The 16,345-nt window shown below is 44.6% G+C and overlaps 1 long non-coding RNA gene across 1 annotated transcript in view; it reads left to right on the top strand.

Moving 5' to 3' along the window:
- Positions 1-11,341, top strand: part of LOC129641837 (uncharacterized) — a 56,524-nt gene extending 45,183 nt beyond the window's left edge. Inside the window, exon 3 of the long non-coding RNA XR_008709477.1 lies at positions 11,034-11,341. This is a non-coding gene — a long non-coding RNA (uncharacterized LOC129641837). The remainder of the gene's footprint in view (positions 1-11,033) is intronic.
- Positions 11,342-16,345: the final 5,004 nt, after the last annotated feature.

Raw genomic sequence — 16,345 nt, forward strand, 5'->3', positions numbered from 1 at the left:
TAAAGAAGGTGTCAGGAAGTGAATATGCCAAAAGAGTGTAATTGAGGTAGAACTCTAATAGGGAAGGAAAGGAGGGAAACTTCTTTGCAGTTGGGTGTGGAAAGGATTCTAAAAGGCTTCCTGGAAGAAGAGGGCCTTATGGCTCAGGACAAGCTCTGGCAGGCAGAGAAGACAGAGCTGGAAAGTTTTGACTTCCAAGTATCAGATCCGGGGCCCAAGGAGAACTATGTATTTTCTATAGGTTTCTGGGATGAGGGAAGAGGAAGAACTAGCCATGGCCTGACCACCTAGAAGGCACCCTCAGTAGCCTTTGAGCTGCACCAAAGCTTGTTTCCCACTTCCCAGGTTTCCACCCTTGGGCAACCATTCCTGGAGACATAAAAGATTTTTCTTGGTTGCTTACCCGTGTTGTGACTTTGGACCAGTGGCATAGCTACTCTGAGCCATGTTTCCACATCAGTAAAATATGGATATTAGCATAGCTTGATAGGTGGATAGTTGGGATTGTATGATTTAATATATATAAAGTGTTTACCATGGTGTCTGGCATGGGATAAGAGCTCAAAAGCATTGTTGTTGTTTAGTCACTAAGTTGTGTCTGATTCTTTTGCGACCCCATGGACTGTAGTGTGCCAGGCTCCTCTGTCCTTGGGACTTCCCAGGCAAGAATACTGGAGTGGGTTGCCATTTGAGCTGCTATCATATGGCTGTCTTAATGATATCATTCCTGAGTACCTCCTGTCCCCAGGGATGGTGCACTACATTCTAATAGTAACTAGCACATTGTGATAACAATCCTACATGGGCAGCATTGTTATCATCCCTTTCAGAGAAACCTGAGGCACAGAGATGTTAAGTAACCTGCTCAAGGTCACACAGGTAGTACGTAGTGGAGGTATAATTTGATTCCAGGCACCTATGCTCTAAACCACCCTGCTACCCCCTGCTACTAATTCTCTTGAAATTAGTATTATTATTTGGCTTTCAAAAGTCAGGCTGCAGATCCAGCCAACCAGTGTGGGGAGAGGGGTGAGCAGAGGAGGCAGTCTGAAATAGTTTCCTTGTTTCCAGCCAACCTAAGGAACCGAGAAGGGAATGGTGACTCCTGGGGGTAGGGGATGATAATCCTGCATATACATAGCAGGAGCTTGCTGTATGGGTGTGTGGTCAGACTGGGATGGTCCAGACTATAACCTAGGTCAGAAGGCAGCATCTTAGAAATGTGGTTGAATGTGCTGAAGGATGAACTGGGGGCAGATCAGAGGCAAACTTATCTCATGTCTGTGAGGATTCATCTGTCCAGCTTTGGGGAGGTGGTGAGCAAATGTGATCAAATTGCCAACATCCGTTGGATCATAGAAAAAGCAGAATTCCAGAAAAACATCTTCTTCTGCTTCATTGACTATGCTAAAGCCTTTGACTGTGTGGATCACAACAAACTGTGGAAAATTCTTCAAGAGAGGGGAATACCAGACCACCTTACCTGCTTCCTGTGAAACCTGTATGCAGGTCAAGAAGCAACAGTTAGAACTAGACATGGAACAATGGAGTAGTTGAAATTGGGAAAGGAATACATCAAAGCTGTATATTGTCACCTTGTTTATTTAACTTATATGTAGAATACATCATGTGAAATGCAGGGCTGGATGAAGCACCAGCTGGAATCAAGATTGCCAGGAGAAATATCAATAACCTCAGATATGCAGATGACACAACCCTTATGGCAGAAAGTGAAGAACAACTAAAAAGCCTCTTGATGAAGGTGAAAGATGAGAGTAAAATAGCTGGCTTAAAACTCAACATTTAAAAAGCGAAGATCATGGCATCTGGTCCCATCACGTCATGGCAAATAGATGAGAAAACAATGGAAAGCAGCAGACTTTATTTTCTTTGGCTCCAAAATCACTGCACATGGTGACTGCAGCCATGAAATTAAGACGCTTACTCCTTGGAAGAAAAGCTATGACAAGCCTAGACAGCATATTAAAAAGCAGAGACATTGCTTTGCTGAAAAACGTCCATCTAGTCAAAGCTATGGTTTTTCTGGTAGTCATGTATGGATGTGAGAGTTGGACCGTAAAGAAAGCTGTCATTTAGTTGCTAAGTCATGTCCAACTCTTGTGACCCCACGGACTGCGGCCCACCAGGCTCCTCTGTCCATGGGAATTTTCCAAGCAAGAATACTGGAGTGGGTTGCCATTTCCTTCTCCACAGGATCTTCCTGACCCAGGGATTGAACTTAGGTCTCCTGCACTGCAGGCAGATTCTTTGCCAACTGAGCTATCAGGGAATTCTCGCTGATCACCAAAGAATTGATGCCTTTGAAATGTGGTGTTGGAGAACACCCTTGAGAGTCCCTTGGACTGCAAGGAGTTTTAAGGATTAAACCCAGCAATCTTAAAAGAAATCAATCTTGAATATTCATTGGAAGGACTGATGCTGAAGCTGAAGCTCCAATACTTTGGCCACCTAATGAGAAGAATTGACTCGCTGGAAAAGACCCTGATCCTGGGGAAGATTGAAAACAGGAGGAGAAGGGGACGACAGAGGATGAGATGGTTTGATGGCATCACTGACTCAATGGATATGAGTTTGAGCATGCTCTGGGAGTTGGTGATGGACAGGGAGGCTTGGTGTACTGCAGTCCACTCAGATATGACTGAGTGACTGAACTGATGATGAGCAAATGTGATTCTTTGGTCCTTATAAGGTTATTGCCTCAGACTTGTAGAGCCACCCATCATCCCTTGGAGAGGGCCTAGCTTGATATTTCCATGGACTTTTCCATGGAACATGAGGCCCTGGAGCTGTTTTCCTCAGTGTTGTGATTGAATCAGCCTTGAAAACTGCAGCTTTCCTCCATATGGTAGATATTATTGGGGTACCACCAGTCACTCCCACATTTGCCATGCCAGTGCACTGGGCTGGACTTCCAGCCATCAGCATCTGGAAGAGCAGCCCCTCTGAAGTCTTTCTTCTTGTGCCTGGGAAACAAGAACTGCTGGACCTTTAATGACAATTAATGACACCCCTCCCTAGCCCAGCTCAGTGACTGGCCACAGTTGGAGTGTAAATACCCCAGCTCCCTCACTCCTGATGGGATAACTCTGAGGCATGTATCCCCCACCATGTCCCAAAGATCCCCAGCGGATGAAGCTCCTGCTGCCCACAGTGATAACTTGCTTGGTGACTCCTCCTTCATGGCTGCCTTCCTTTTCCTATCTCACTTCTTTTTTAAAAATAATATTTATTTATTTGGCTGTACCACGTCTTGGTTGTGGCATGTACGCTCCATAGCCCATGGGCTCAGTAGTTTCTGTGTGAGTTTAGTTGCTTAGAGTCATGTTGGGATCTTAGTTCTCCCACCAAGAGTCGACTCAGGTCCCCTACACTGCAGGGCAGATTCTTAACCACTGGACAACCAGGGAATCCCCCTATCTCATTTCTTTATTTCCCTACCAGGGTTCCCTGACATCACCTCCCAAATAAACTGCTGGCACTCATATTCTTATATCACAGCTGGCTTCTGGGGAAACCCAAGCTAAGATAGCTGGTCTTGGAGCTTTCTACAGCATATTAAAGCATTCAAGGCTCTGAGTAATCTTATAGTGAGACTAACTAAGTTAACCACCTAACTAACTTAAAACTAACTTTCCAAAAAAAAAAAAAAAAAAACCCAAAAAACAACAACAACAAAAACAACAAAAAACAAAAACAAAACAACTAACTTTCCCAGACTTGTTTGACCAGAGGATTCCTTTGTAACCTAGTACCCAGTTACCGCCCATGGAACGTTGCTCTGCAGCACACACTGTGGGGAACCACGATCTAACCCTAGCTCACAGCTTAAGGCTGCGTTATCTGAGTGAGTAGCTGAGCCTGCTCTTGGCAGAGCTGGGGTTAGGGCTTTTGGCCCCTCCACTCCTGGCCCAGGTGCATTTTCTAACTGTCGTAGTTTCCTCCTCATCTGTGATATGCAGAGAATAATATTTCCTCCATAAGAGCTAAGGTAACATGTGTGAAATCCAGAGTGAGCTGAAGAGGTTTATATAAATATGTGGAATGATTATTCTGACAGTGGGAGTGGGGGTGGAGAGCCCTAGACATAAGAACCAGGTTAGTTCAGTGGCTCAGGGGCATCTGAGTCATTCCTGAAGGAGACAAGGTGCCTGGAATTCTTAAAGCCACCAGGCTTTCTGCAAGAGCACTCCCCCCACCCTTCTCCACAACCTGTCAAACCCAAGGCTGACCAGAAATATCAGCTTAGAGGAAAGTCGGAAAATGGCTTAGAGAGGGCCAGCATCCATCTTGGAATGTACTTATCTCATTTTCACAGTCACCGGAGACAGCCAGGGAGGAGAACCAGATGTTCAAGCATCCCTTTCTTGCTCTCACTCACTTGCTCGCTTGCTCTATCTTTTTTGTAAATTGAATTTAAAGGACCTGTTTCTTAGCAACAGCAGCAGCCCGTGATTACAGAGTCCTCCTTGGCCATTTCAATGCCCAAGGTTTCAGTAAGCAAATAAACCTCTCAGTATAGGCTGGGGATTGGGGACAGATAGCAGGGCCACAGTGGAAGCCAGCACATCCAGGGGTGTGTTTAGAGGGGTTCCCAGAGAACCCCGGGCGAGGGCCTGCAGAACCTTCTGTGGCTCCCAGGTACACATGGTATGGCTTTGTGAAAAGAGCAGTAGATGAAATCTCAGGAAACCCAAGCCTGGCACTAGCAACACTGCAGGGTTACCTTGGGCAAGCCATGGCATTTTTCTAAGCCTTGGCTTCCGCACCTGCCAGATTGGTGGTAACACCTTTCCAAGCGGAGGTGTAAAAGTGATCAGAGCATGCAGGTGTCTGAAATGCGTGAGGAATGATGATGGGTGTCAGGGGTTAGGAATATTTCCTTCCTTGGCCTGTAATGCTCTGCCCCCTATCGCTGGAGAAAGCAAACCAGATCCTGAAAGCTGTGAGATAACCTTCCCTCCTCCCCAGAGCCTTGACGATGTCTTCAGGCTTGCAGACATTAAAATTGTGGGGTAGGAGGAGGTCGTGCCTGGGAAAGGGGAGGAGAAGACCTCTCGGTGCAGTCCTGATGATTACAGCGATGACAGGCCTTTGGGGCCCGTCTGCTTATTTCATACCTTTCTGGTCCTTGTAGGCACTTGAATTTGAGATCTCTGCTTTACTGGCAATCCCTTGAACATTTATAAGATGGGGATGTTAATAAAATCTATCGAAAATAATGATTATTAGCTGCACTGCCTGGCTTGTGGGATCTTAGCTCCTTGACCAGAAATCCAACCTGTGCCCCCTGCAGTGGAAGCATGGAGTTCTAACCACGGGACTGCCAGGGAAGTCCCTAAAATAGTTTTTATTATTAAGGTGAAATGATGTAATGCATGTAAAGTGCCCAGCACATGGCAGGGGTTGAAAGATATTGGTTTTTGTCTCCCTAAAGCTTTCAAAACTTTGAGTCATTTGTATTAGTGGGTCAGCCATAGGAAGCTAGAACAGTTCTTTCTAGAGACAACCTTTGTTTAGGCATGCATTCCTTCTGCCATTCATTGATTCATTCATTCAGGCACTGCTGTGTCAGAGTTTGGTCTCTAAAGATCAAGCTCAAGTTCAAATCAAGGTCAAGGCTTGGCTGCTTAAGATGTGGATGATCTTGGCCAAGCACTTGACTTCTGAGCTGCCCCATTCCATTCATTCATGCAAGCATTTAATTTTTGCTAGGTGTCATGGTACTTGGTGATGAGGCTTTAGTGATACATAAGACAGACAAAAGAAAGTCTTAGTCTTGTTTCTTAGAAGCAGAGCCTGAAGCAGGGGTTCAAGTGCACGTGGTTTATTAGTGAATGTTCTTAGGAAATACCTTTAATGGACGGAGTAAAGCAGAATAGAGAAAGAGAAAAGGATGAGGTCAAATCTTGCCTCGATCTGATCCACAAGGAGGTGCTTGGGTCCTGAATTGTAAACCACACTGTAAAGTGTTCCTCCTTCAGGCAAGAGGAGCAACATTTTATACTCCCAATTCAATCAGGCATTGGCTATGGGCCAATGCTGGGGTTGTGTGATCTCTGGGCAAAGCAGCTTCTTCCAGCCAAGGACAGTTCTCTGGAGAAGGGAGGCAGCTGTGACTGTTAGCAGCCAACATTCACAGCAGTTGGGAGATGGGTATCCTGGCCAGGTAAGAGCATCTGTGCCAGGCACTGACTTTGTCTACCACATCCCACCACTTGCACCACTGAGATCCTCTTGACTCTCACATTCAATTCATTCCACCTGGTGCCAGCTTCTCTAGAAATCCGTGGTTGTAACTCCTGGGGAAACTTTAAAGAGGAGGACTAGTGGGACATGCTACAGTTCCTATTTCCACAATCTCAAGACCACAGTTGATCATCATTATCTTCCTCCTCTTCTGTTTGCTTTTGATTCCTCTTATCCTTGGCTAGCACTTTTGCTGGTCTGGGTGGCTTGCCAGGTGGGGTGGCCCAGGCACTCATCTCTAAGGGAGTCTGGGCACCTGGTTACTATGCCATCCTCAGGCTGTGGCTGGGGCACCTGCTACTTATACACAATACTAGGTACAGGAGTATCAGACACACTCCAGTGAATCACACGAGTTCCAAACACATTTCTCTACGTTCGCATTATATGGACTCAAGCCACATTTCTTTATGATGACCAAGGCCAGTGATCCCTGACAGTGTAGAAACTCTTTCTGTGCCTGCTGATCTAGTAACCCAGGAAGCAATGATAGAACCTTGATCAACCTGGCTAACAAGAAGCCCCTGCTGTTGGGTTTGTGCCTAGCTCAGTCCCTGCCACCGTGGGTACTTTGTTTATGAGCTCATTGCGCACGCTACTGGTGACCAAGAACGGAGACCGGCCAACATTGTCTGGCTAAGTCTTCCTGTTTAGTCTTTCACAGGAGGTGATCCCTGGTGTACGTTAACATATGACACAGGGATCTGCACACTTGTGTTCACTCCCATGAGCCCATTCCCATGCCTCAGCACCAGACTTCGTCCCTGGACTTCAGTCTCGTTCCTTCCAGGCTCCTGGCTAACAAGCCCTGTTGTTCACTATTGCCCATCAATCTACATATGTCCTAATGTTAGGCCACTTCTTTCTTCACACGAAGCGGATGATCAGATGCCTTGCCTGAAGCTTTTGCACTAGAAGGACCTCTTCTCACTATTGTCTGTTAGGGTCCCCTGAGTGGGGCTGTGGTGCAACAGTGTCTATTTCCTATGTGTACCAACATCTGTGAACCAAACTTGGGCTCCTTCTTCCTCTGTCTCCTGGTCATGGGGAACCTCTCATAGGACTATAGGTGTGAGTTGAGGGAGAGACACTGGTGCAAACGTGTTTGGTGCCATGGAGTATGGGACCCCTGTTTGTTCAGTTACGTCTATCCTTGGACCTCTTGGAACATGATCCCAGATGTACTGTGTCCAATTTCTGATAGATTGCTGACATTCCCAGATCACAGGGGGTTGTTTTGGTCTCATGGTTACTTGGTGTCCCATGACCAAATACTCTTGTTACTGCTTACTTACTCATAAAGGTTTCGTGACATTGATGACATATATAGTGAACCAGTGATGTTCTGTGGAATATCTAGATGTTTCAGGCCCCCTTGGATATATGATGACAGAATGAAGGAGAATGAACAGAGTCCTGTGAGAGTATGAAAGGAGAATTGTGAATGAATACTGCTGTTCATCCCTTGTGAATATGAACTGTTCTGGGTACTCCTTTCTGCTGGGTATGGGAAAGAAAGCATTTATCAGATCAAAAGCTGCCTATCATTTACCTGCAACTATACTAATTCGGAGAAGGCAATGGCACCCCACTCCCGTACTCTTGCCTGGAAAATCCCATGGACGGAGGAGCCTGGTAGGCTGCAGTCCATGGGGTCGCTCAGAGTTGGACACGACTGAGCAACTTCACTTTACCTTTTCACATTCATGCATTGGAGAAGGAAATGGCAACCCACTCCAGTGTTCTTGCCTGGAGAGTCCCAGGGACAGCAGAGCCTGGTGGGCTGCTGTCTATGGTGTCGCACAGAGTTGGACATGACTGAAGTGACTTAACAGCATACTAATTTACTCTAGTTAAGATAACACATCAAGCTGAAAAGCTGCATATGGGGCTGCTATTTGGTTAAGTTTGGAGTAGTTCACTGTAATCTGCCATGGCAGAGGCCAGACTAGTGTGTTAAATGAGAGATATGATAGGGACCATCTCCTCTGCACTTTTAAAGTCTTTGTGGATGACACTAATCTCTGCCATTCCTGCGGGAAGTGGTAATGTTTTTGATTTACCACTTTGGTCCAGGAACGGGGACAGCTTTAGAAACTTCCACTTGGTCCTTTGTACTAAAAGAGATTTTACTCTACTTGTCAAGGAACCATTGCTAAGTAGATATATTCCAATTATATACTTGGGAACTGAGAAATGACCACTGATCCTGGGCTATTCAATATTTTATTTGACTGCCATATGCTTCTACTATAATGAAGGAATCATGATAGGTCTTTGGGTCTCAAGGTACCCATGGTAGCTTAGATCCTGTATCTAACATCCCTTAAAGAATCTAGATATTCCATCTCCCCATTGTAATTCTCCTTTTCCTTGAATAAATGATAATAGTTCCAGTGGTGAATGGCTTCCATGTTTTATTTACTATAAAGTTGCAAGATCTGTCTTATGGGGACTAGTTAATGGGTTCTGGGTCTAAGAACTGGCTCAAGTCTAGAAACTGGGCAAAGAACTATAAACCTCCACTGGAGTATCTAGTCTTGGCATTGGACTCATCAGTTCATCTCATTCCTTTCTATATTAATACCCTTAGCTATTGGGAACCTTATGTTATTATTAACCATCTCAATGCAACAGAAACCAGCACATTTTTTCTATAAAGGCCGGAGAGCACATGGTTTATGCTTTAAGGGTCATATGTCCTCCACTGCTGGTCGAATAGTAGTCTCACTTGAGCCTTTGGATCCCTGTCTCTACAAGTCTGTGACAGCAGCTTCTGAGAGCCATACCAGCAGCACGTCAGAACCGCCCTCTAGGTTTCTTTGCCAGGGAGTTAAATCCTGTGATCCAAGAGTGCCTCCATGTCAATGAACTTTTTTTTTTTTTAATTTTATTTTATTTTTAAACTTTACATAATTGTATTAGTTTTGCCAAATATCAAAATGAATCCGCCACAGGTATACATTTTGAATCCAGCTTTATATTCTGCTTTCTTCCTTCAGCATCCACTTCCAGATACACTCTTCAGGTTTGTGCTGGTTTGTATTAGCTGGGTCTTATAGCTGCTTTGGTATTTAATCTCTCTTTCTCTGAGCAGGCTGAGCACTTGCCCAGGGAGCCATGTGCAGTTTGGTTCTATCCATGGCTCTGGTGGCCAGGAAAGGAGGTGGGGGCGCATCCTGAGGAGGTTTAGTGTTGTCCTCTAAGCCACCAACCTCATCTGAGTCTGTAAAGACTTAAAGTGGGAGACTGGGGGATGCACAATCAAAAAGTGGGAGAAAGACCTAAGAAGATATTTCTCCAAAGAAGACATACAGATAGCTAACAAGCATGTGAAAAGGTGCTCAACATCACTCATTATTAGAGAAATGCAAATCAAAATTAAAATGATGTACCACCTCACACCAGCCAGAATAGCTCTCATCAAAAAGTCTACAAACAGTAAATGCTGGAGAGGGTGTGGAGAAAAGGGAATACTCTTGCATTATTGGTGGGAATGTAAACTGATATAGTCACTATGGAAGATGGTATGGAGATTCCTCAAGAAGCGGGGAATAAAACCACCATATGACCCAGCAATCCCACTCCTAGGCATATACCCTGAGGAAACCAAAACTGAAAAAGACACATGTACCCCAGTGTTCATTGCAGCACTATTTGCAGTAGCTAGAACATGGAAGCAACCTAGATGTCCATCGACAGATGAATGGATAAAGAAGTGGTGGTACATATACATGTTGGAATACTACTCAGCCATAAAAAGGAACACATTTGAGTCAGTTCTAATGAGGTGGATGAACCCAGAGCCTATTATACAGAGTGAAGTGAGTCAGAAAGAGAAATATAAATATCATATACTAGGTAGGAAGAATGCAAACAACACACAGTAGGGACTGTCTATGTGTTGTCTGTAATATCTAAAAATATACTTGTGTTCTTTTTGCATTATGAAAAAAACAAATGGTGTATGATAGTTTTGAATGAACAATGAAAGTTCCACCTAGTTTTGAGTGAGTTCTTTAAAAGAATGAGGATGTTACGGTGCTAAACTTGACAAAAAAAGAGAGACCATTGAAATGCTGATAATTTTAGTAACCTTTTTTCAAAGCATTGAGGGAGCAAAGATTACAAATTATGCCATACAAAAATAAACATATAAATCTGTTTTGAGTTACTAATTTGACTTTCAGTTGATTCAGTTTGTAATAACTATTAATGATCTCTGTTTACAATAAAGATTCTATAAAATTGAAAAAAAATAAATATCATATACTGATGCATATATGTGGAATCTAGAAAGATGGTACTGATTAATTTATTTGCAGGACAGCAATGGAGAAACAGACATAGAGAACAGACTTATGGACACAGGGGATGGGAGGAGGGAGAAGGGGAAATGTATGGAGAGAGTAACATGGAAATTTACAATACCACATGTAAAATAGATAGCCAATGGGAATTTGCTGTGTGATTCAGGGAGCTTAAACAGGGGCTCTGTGACAGGCTGAAGGGAGGATGGGGAGGGAGATAGGAGGGAGATTCGGGAGGGAGGAGAAATAGGTGTACCTATGGCTGATTCTTGCTGATGTGTGACAGAAAACCACACAATTCTGTAGTGCAATTATCCTTCAATTAAAAAAAAATGCATAGAGTGTAGGCGTTTTCAGCACACTCAATGTTTAGGGGAGATAGGGAGTCAAGGGATTCAAGTTTATCTACTTACATGTCTCCATCCCCAATTTCAGGATCCCATTTCTTCCTTTCAGGGCTCTGACTTGGTGTATGAGAGCTGCTGGGCCTGAGAAGACAACCTTCTCCAAGTTCTGCTACTCTTATGATTGTGTCCTGGATCTAGCTCCAGGTCTGTCGTCTAACTGCGGGAGGTGGGGGTCTCTAACTCTGTAAATGCCATTGAATAAGTTGTCTGCCTCTCGTAATTGCTTTAAATTAATGATTGATTGTCCCAAACTTGCTATTTTCTCTTCAAAGCATTGAGTGTTCTGCAGCAGCTACCAATTTTATGGCCCTTATATTTATCCTTTCTCCTTTTTGTTGTTTTTCAGTCACTAAAGTCATGTCTGACTCTTGTGGCCCCCTGGACTGTAGCCTGACAGGCTCCTCTGTTCGTGGGATTTCCCAGGCAAGAAGACTGGGGTGGGTTGCCATTTCCTTCTCCAGCCTTTCTCCTGCATCACTCAGGCTCCAGAGATGCTGCGTGAGTCTGTGTCTACCCTCTACCTGTGTCCCATCCCAGTCGCCACAGGTGAAAAGCAGCAAGTGCACCGCACCTCATGCTCCGGACTCCCAGTTCTTACCTGCCTCCTGGGCCTGAGGGATGCGCCCCAGAATCCCATCCTTGGATCTGCTTCCTAGGTCCGCCCCTGATACCACCTATCCTTAGCTGATTTCTCAGAGCCTGAAAAGGGATTCGGGCTTCTGTGATTCATTCAGGGGGTGCTCTTCTGTACAGTCTGGGATGGGGAGTAAGGCTAGGAAAGGAGAAGAAACTGATGTGCTTGTGAATAATCTGCCTTCAGTCTGACCCATGGTGGTGGGGCTCTGCAGCAGGAATCATCTATTCTTTGAGCAAGGGGGCTAGACTTTTGTATCCCTGTATCAATTAGTCATTGGCTGTTGGTGTCCTTGGGATGGAGCTGTAACCTCCCTGGCAAGGGGACGTGGCTCAGCCAAGTCTCTGGAAGAGGGGCAGCTGTGAATTGTCATCAGTCAGTTAGCAGAGTGGCTGGGGGTGGGTGGGTGGGTGGACCTGCTGAGCAGGAACCTTGGCATCTTCCTGAGAGGATGGAATATTCTGGAAGAGGAGGAATTTCAGCAGGGCTGGGGCCTACAGAGCGAGGCATCCAGGTAGCTGTAGCCTTTGGATCAGAGTGGTTGGCAGTGGAGGTTGATACCCCAAATGGTTGAATTTTGGATATTAAAAAGAAAACCCCAACCCCCAATAAAACAGCTTTATTGAGATATAATTGACATACAATAAACCACATGTACAGGATATAATTTAACATGTCTTCAGTTCAGTTCAGTTCAGTCACTCAGCCATGTCTGACTCTTTGCGACCCCATGGACTGCAGCATGATGTAGGTAAATATTCATGAAATCATCACAATAATCAAGGTAATGAACACATTCATAGTTTGAAAAACTCTCATTTTGTTCTTTGTAATCTTTCCTTGCCCATTCTCATCATACCTTGCCCACCACCCATCAAATCCTAGTCAATTACAAAGCTTTCTGTCACTATAGGTTAGTTTGCATTTTCTAGGATTTTGCATAAATGAAGTCATATAAAAAAAAGTATGTACTTATTTATTCTTGTTCTACTTCTTTCACTGAGCATTGTTATCATTATTTTATTGAAGTATGGTTGATTTACAGCATTGTGTTAGTTTCAGGTATACAGCCAAGTCATTCAGATTTTTTTTTTTCAGATTCTTTTCCATTATAGGTTGTATAAGATATTGAATATAGTTCCCCGTGCTATGCAGTAGGACCTTGTTGTTCATCTGTTTTATATGTAGTAGTGGATATCTGTTAATCTCATGGGCTTCCCAGGTGACTCAGTGGTAAAGAATCCACCTGCAATGCAGGAGACACAGGTTCAATGCCTGGGTTGGGAAGATCCCCTGGAATAGGAAATAGCAACTCACTGCGGTGTTCTTGCCAGGGAAATCCCATGGACAGAGGAGTCTGGTGGGCTACAGTCCATGAGGTTGCAAAGAGTCAGACACCACTTAGTGACTCAACCGCAATCTGTTAACCCCATACTCCTAATTGATCTCTCCCTCACTCTTTCTCCTTTGATAGCCACAAGTTTGTTTTCTATGTCTGTAAATCTGTTTCTGTTTTGTAAATAAATTCATTTGTATTAATTCTTTTAGATTCCACATATAAGTGATATCATCTGATCTTTGTCTTTGTCTGTTCACTTACTATGATAATCTCTAGATCTATCCATGTTGCTGCAAATGGTGATATTTCATTTGTGTTTATTGCTGAGTAATAGTCCACTGTATTTATATGACCATGTCTTCTTTATCCATTGATGTGTGTTTCTCTAATAATTAATGATGCTCTCAGCTTTATTATTTTGCGTTACAGCCATGTCATTGCACACATCATTCCTTTTGCTGTTGCGTGCTCATTCCTTTTTATTGCTGAGTAATATTCCACTGTATGGATACACCACATTTTGTTTACCCATTCTCCTGCTGACAAACATTCGGGTGATTTTCAGTTTGTGGCTATCACAGATAAAGCTGCTGTGAAAATTTGTGTACAAGTCTTTGTGTGGACATATGCTTTCCTTTCTCTTGGTTAAATAGTTGTGAAATGATTGCATTATATGGTAAGTATATGTTTAACTTTGTAAGAAACTGCCAGACTGTTTTCCAAAGTGATCAAGCCATTTTACCTTCCACTAGCAGTGTATTCAATTCCCCATATCCCTACCAACACTTGGTGTGGTCAGCCTTTTTAATTCAGCCATTGTAATAAATGTTCTGAACATTTAAAAAGTGTTTCTTTAAAAAAAATTTTTAAAATGTTTATATGTTTCTAAAACACATTTAAAAATATGTTTTCTCTTTTATTCTTTTTGACAACATCATGCAACATGCAGGATATTAGTTCCCTGACCAGGGATCGACCCCTTGCCCCCTGAAATGGAAGCCCAGAGTCCTGACCACTGGACTGCCAGGAATGTCCCCTGGATGTGTTTTGGATGCAGAGCCTATGGGGATTTTAATGGATTGGATCTGATATGAGAAGAGGAAATGGAGTTATTTTTCAAGAAATATTGAGTGCCTTCTGTCTTCAGGCATTACTCTAGAGGCTAAGGGAATAGTGAAGAATAAAATAGATGTGATCTCTTTCCTCATGGAACTTAAGTCTGTATCTCTTCTATGCCCCTTTGAGGAAGCCTGGGGTGGTGTGGGGTTCTAGTGGGGATGGGATGAGAAAGTGAAGGCAGGGGCAGATGCAATTGATGATGGAGCTGAAGAGAGAAGGGGCAGAGGGTGAAGACAGGCTGTGAACTGTAAAAATCAGTGGCTCTGGTTGAAGAAGATGCAGTGATGTCCTGACTCCTGTTTACTATTAGTGTGACCTTGGCCAAGTCATGTCTTCTCTATGAGAAGCCTCAGTTTCTTCATCTGTAAAGTGGGAATGACAAATCCAACTGCTTAGTGAACTTACTAAAGTCAGTGACATTGATTCATTCCCTCATTGAGCCCCTTAGACAGGACCACAAGTGTTGCAAGTGTTCCTAGGAGGGTCCTAGGAACCTCAGAGTCCGCCTACAGTCCACCACCTCATCTCTACCCTCTCTGCCAACCTCTCAGAGGCAGACGCCAACTCGTGGGCCCCGAGCAGCTGAGGAAGTGTGAAGCTAGTTTGCAGCTTTATTTTTAGAGCCGCCCCTGGAAGATGGCTCTGGTTGCCTCTCCGTGAGGAGCTGGACTCAGGCTATATTTAGCAGGCACAGCTGCAGTGCTCTATCCCTGTGTCTCTGGGTTTTAGTCATCATGGTGTTCGAGGGCACATATCACTCTGCCTAAGCTGTCTTTGTTGTCTACGGGTCCCCGGGAGTGGCAGGCCCTCCTGACTCAACCTGTATCTCCAGCTCTCCGAGGTGGCAGTGGCAGCAGGGGACAGTCTTCCTCCCCCTGAGTCCAGTGGTTTCTGCCTCATCACCACTCACAGGTGGGATGTGGCTCCCCTCAGTGCCCTGTGTGTCGCCATAGCAACTACGATGATCTCCTTTTGATCAGTGTTTACATTTGCTAAGTGCTTCCACAGCCGTCACCCAGGGTGTTCTCCAGGTGGGTGTGGGGTGTGGCATCATTGTCGTCCCTTCTGCTGAGTCACAAGCTCCTTTAGGGCAGGGCTCATGACTTACCATTTCTCTATTCCCCATGTGCATTCACCTAGTGTAGACTACTCAAGCACACAGTAGGGGCCTAAGAGGTTCTGCCTGAATTGAATTCCAATCAAATTCTGCAACTGGACATACTTCACAGATCAGTTAGATCCTTGAACTCATAGCTGGGCTCGGCCATTTGCTGGCTAGCTCATAGCAAACATCAGGCCTCAGTTTGTTCAACTTGTAATGTAGGAATAATCATAGGAATTATATCTCATGGGAGTTAAAAATCAGACTAATACTCATAATGTAGGTATTGTCTATCCCGTGAGGTTGTTGTGAGGATGAAAAGCACTAATGCAAATAAAGACCATGTGTGTTACACAGCCTGGTGCATAATGAATGCTAAAAAGGATTTATCCACAGGAGATGCTTGTTCTTTCCTCGGCAATCTTGTCCAGTTCTGCTGGCAGGACCAGGGATCTGCTGACATGTTACGTCAGCCAACACTACAAAGAATAAATGAATAGATATTCCTTAAGCACCTGTCGTGTGACATTCTTTCATTCATTCTCTCGTTCTTTTATCCATGCAGAGTTGATATGACTCACTTGGGGGCATCAGAAAAAGGTGGAAGTTCTCCCATATCTTCCCTGTCTCATGTCAACTCTGTCCTCTGACTGTAGAAAGGGGGACTTCTCTGCTTTACTAATAGAGAGGTCAGTCATTTCCCTTCAGCCTCTTTTTATTGTGAACTTGATGAAATCGACCTCCAGATGGACCAGGAAGTAAAAGGAATAAAAGCATATGAAAAAGTCCCTCAAAGGACTGATGGGCTGTGAATATGCCCCTGTCTCCACCTGTCCCATAGTCCACCAGGGCTGTAGGCTGAGGACTGGGGACTGGACCAGAGGGAGGGCTTCAGTAGCCTGGAAGGAGGACCTGCCTTGGATGGTTGCCAGCTGAGGCAGGGAGATGGCCAGTGTGTGTTGGGAGACTTAGACTCTTCCAGTGGGCAGACAGCTGCAACTGGCAGGGGTAGGAGGAGCTGGAGGCAGGGGTCTGGCCGTGGCAGCCCATTTCAGTGGCGGGTCTAGTCACTAGGTGATTTGGTTGGGCTAGAAGTAGAGAATGCCCAGGTGGCATGCAGCAGCCCCATGGCAGTAGGGGTTGGGGTTGCTCTGAAGCTGGGAGTGG

The sequence above is a fragment of the Bubalus kerabau genome, chromosome 1 (assembly GCF_029407905.1).
Source record: "Bubalus kerabau isolate K-KA32 ecotype Philippines breed swamp buffalo chromosome 1, PCC_UOA_SB_1v2, whole genome shotgun sequence".
NCBI classification, from domain to species: Eukaryota; Metazoa; Chordata; class Mammalia; order Artiodactyla; family Bovidae; genus Bubalus; species Bubalus kerabau.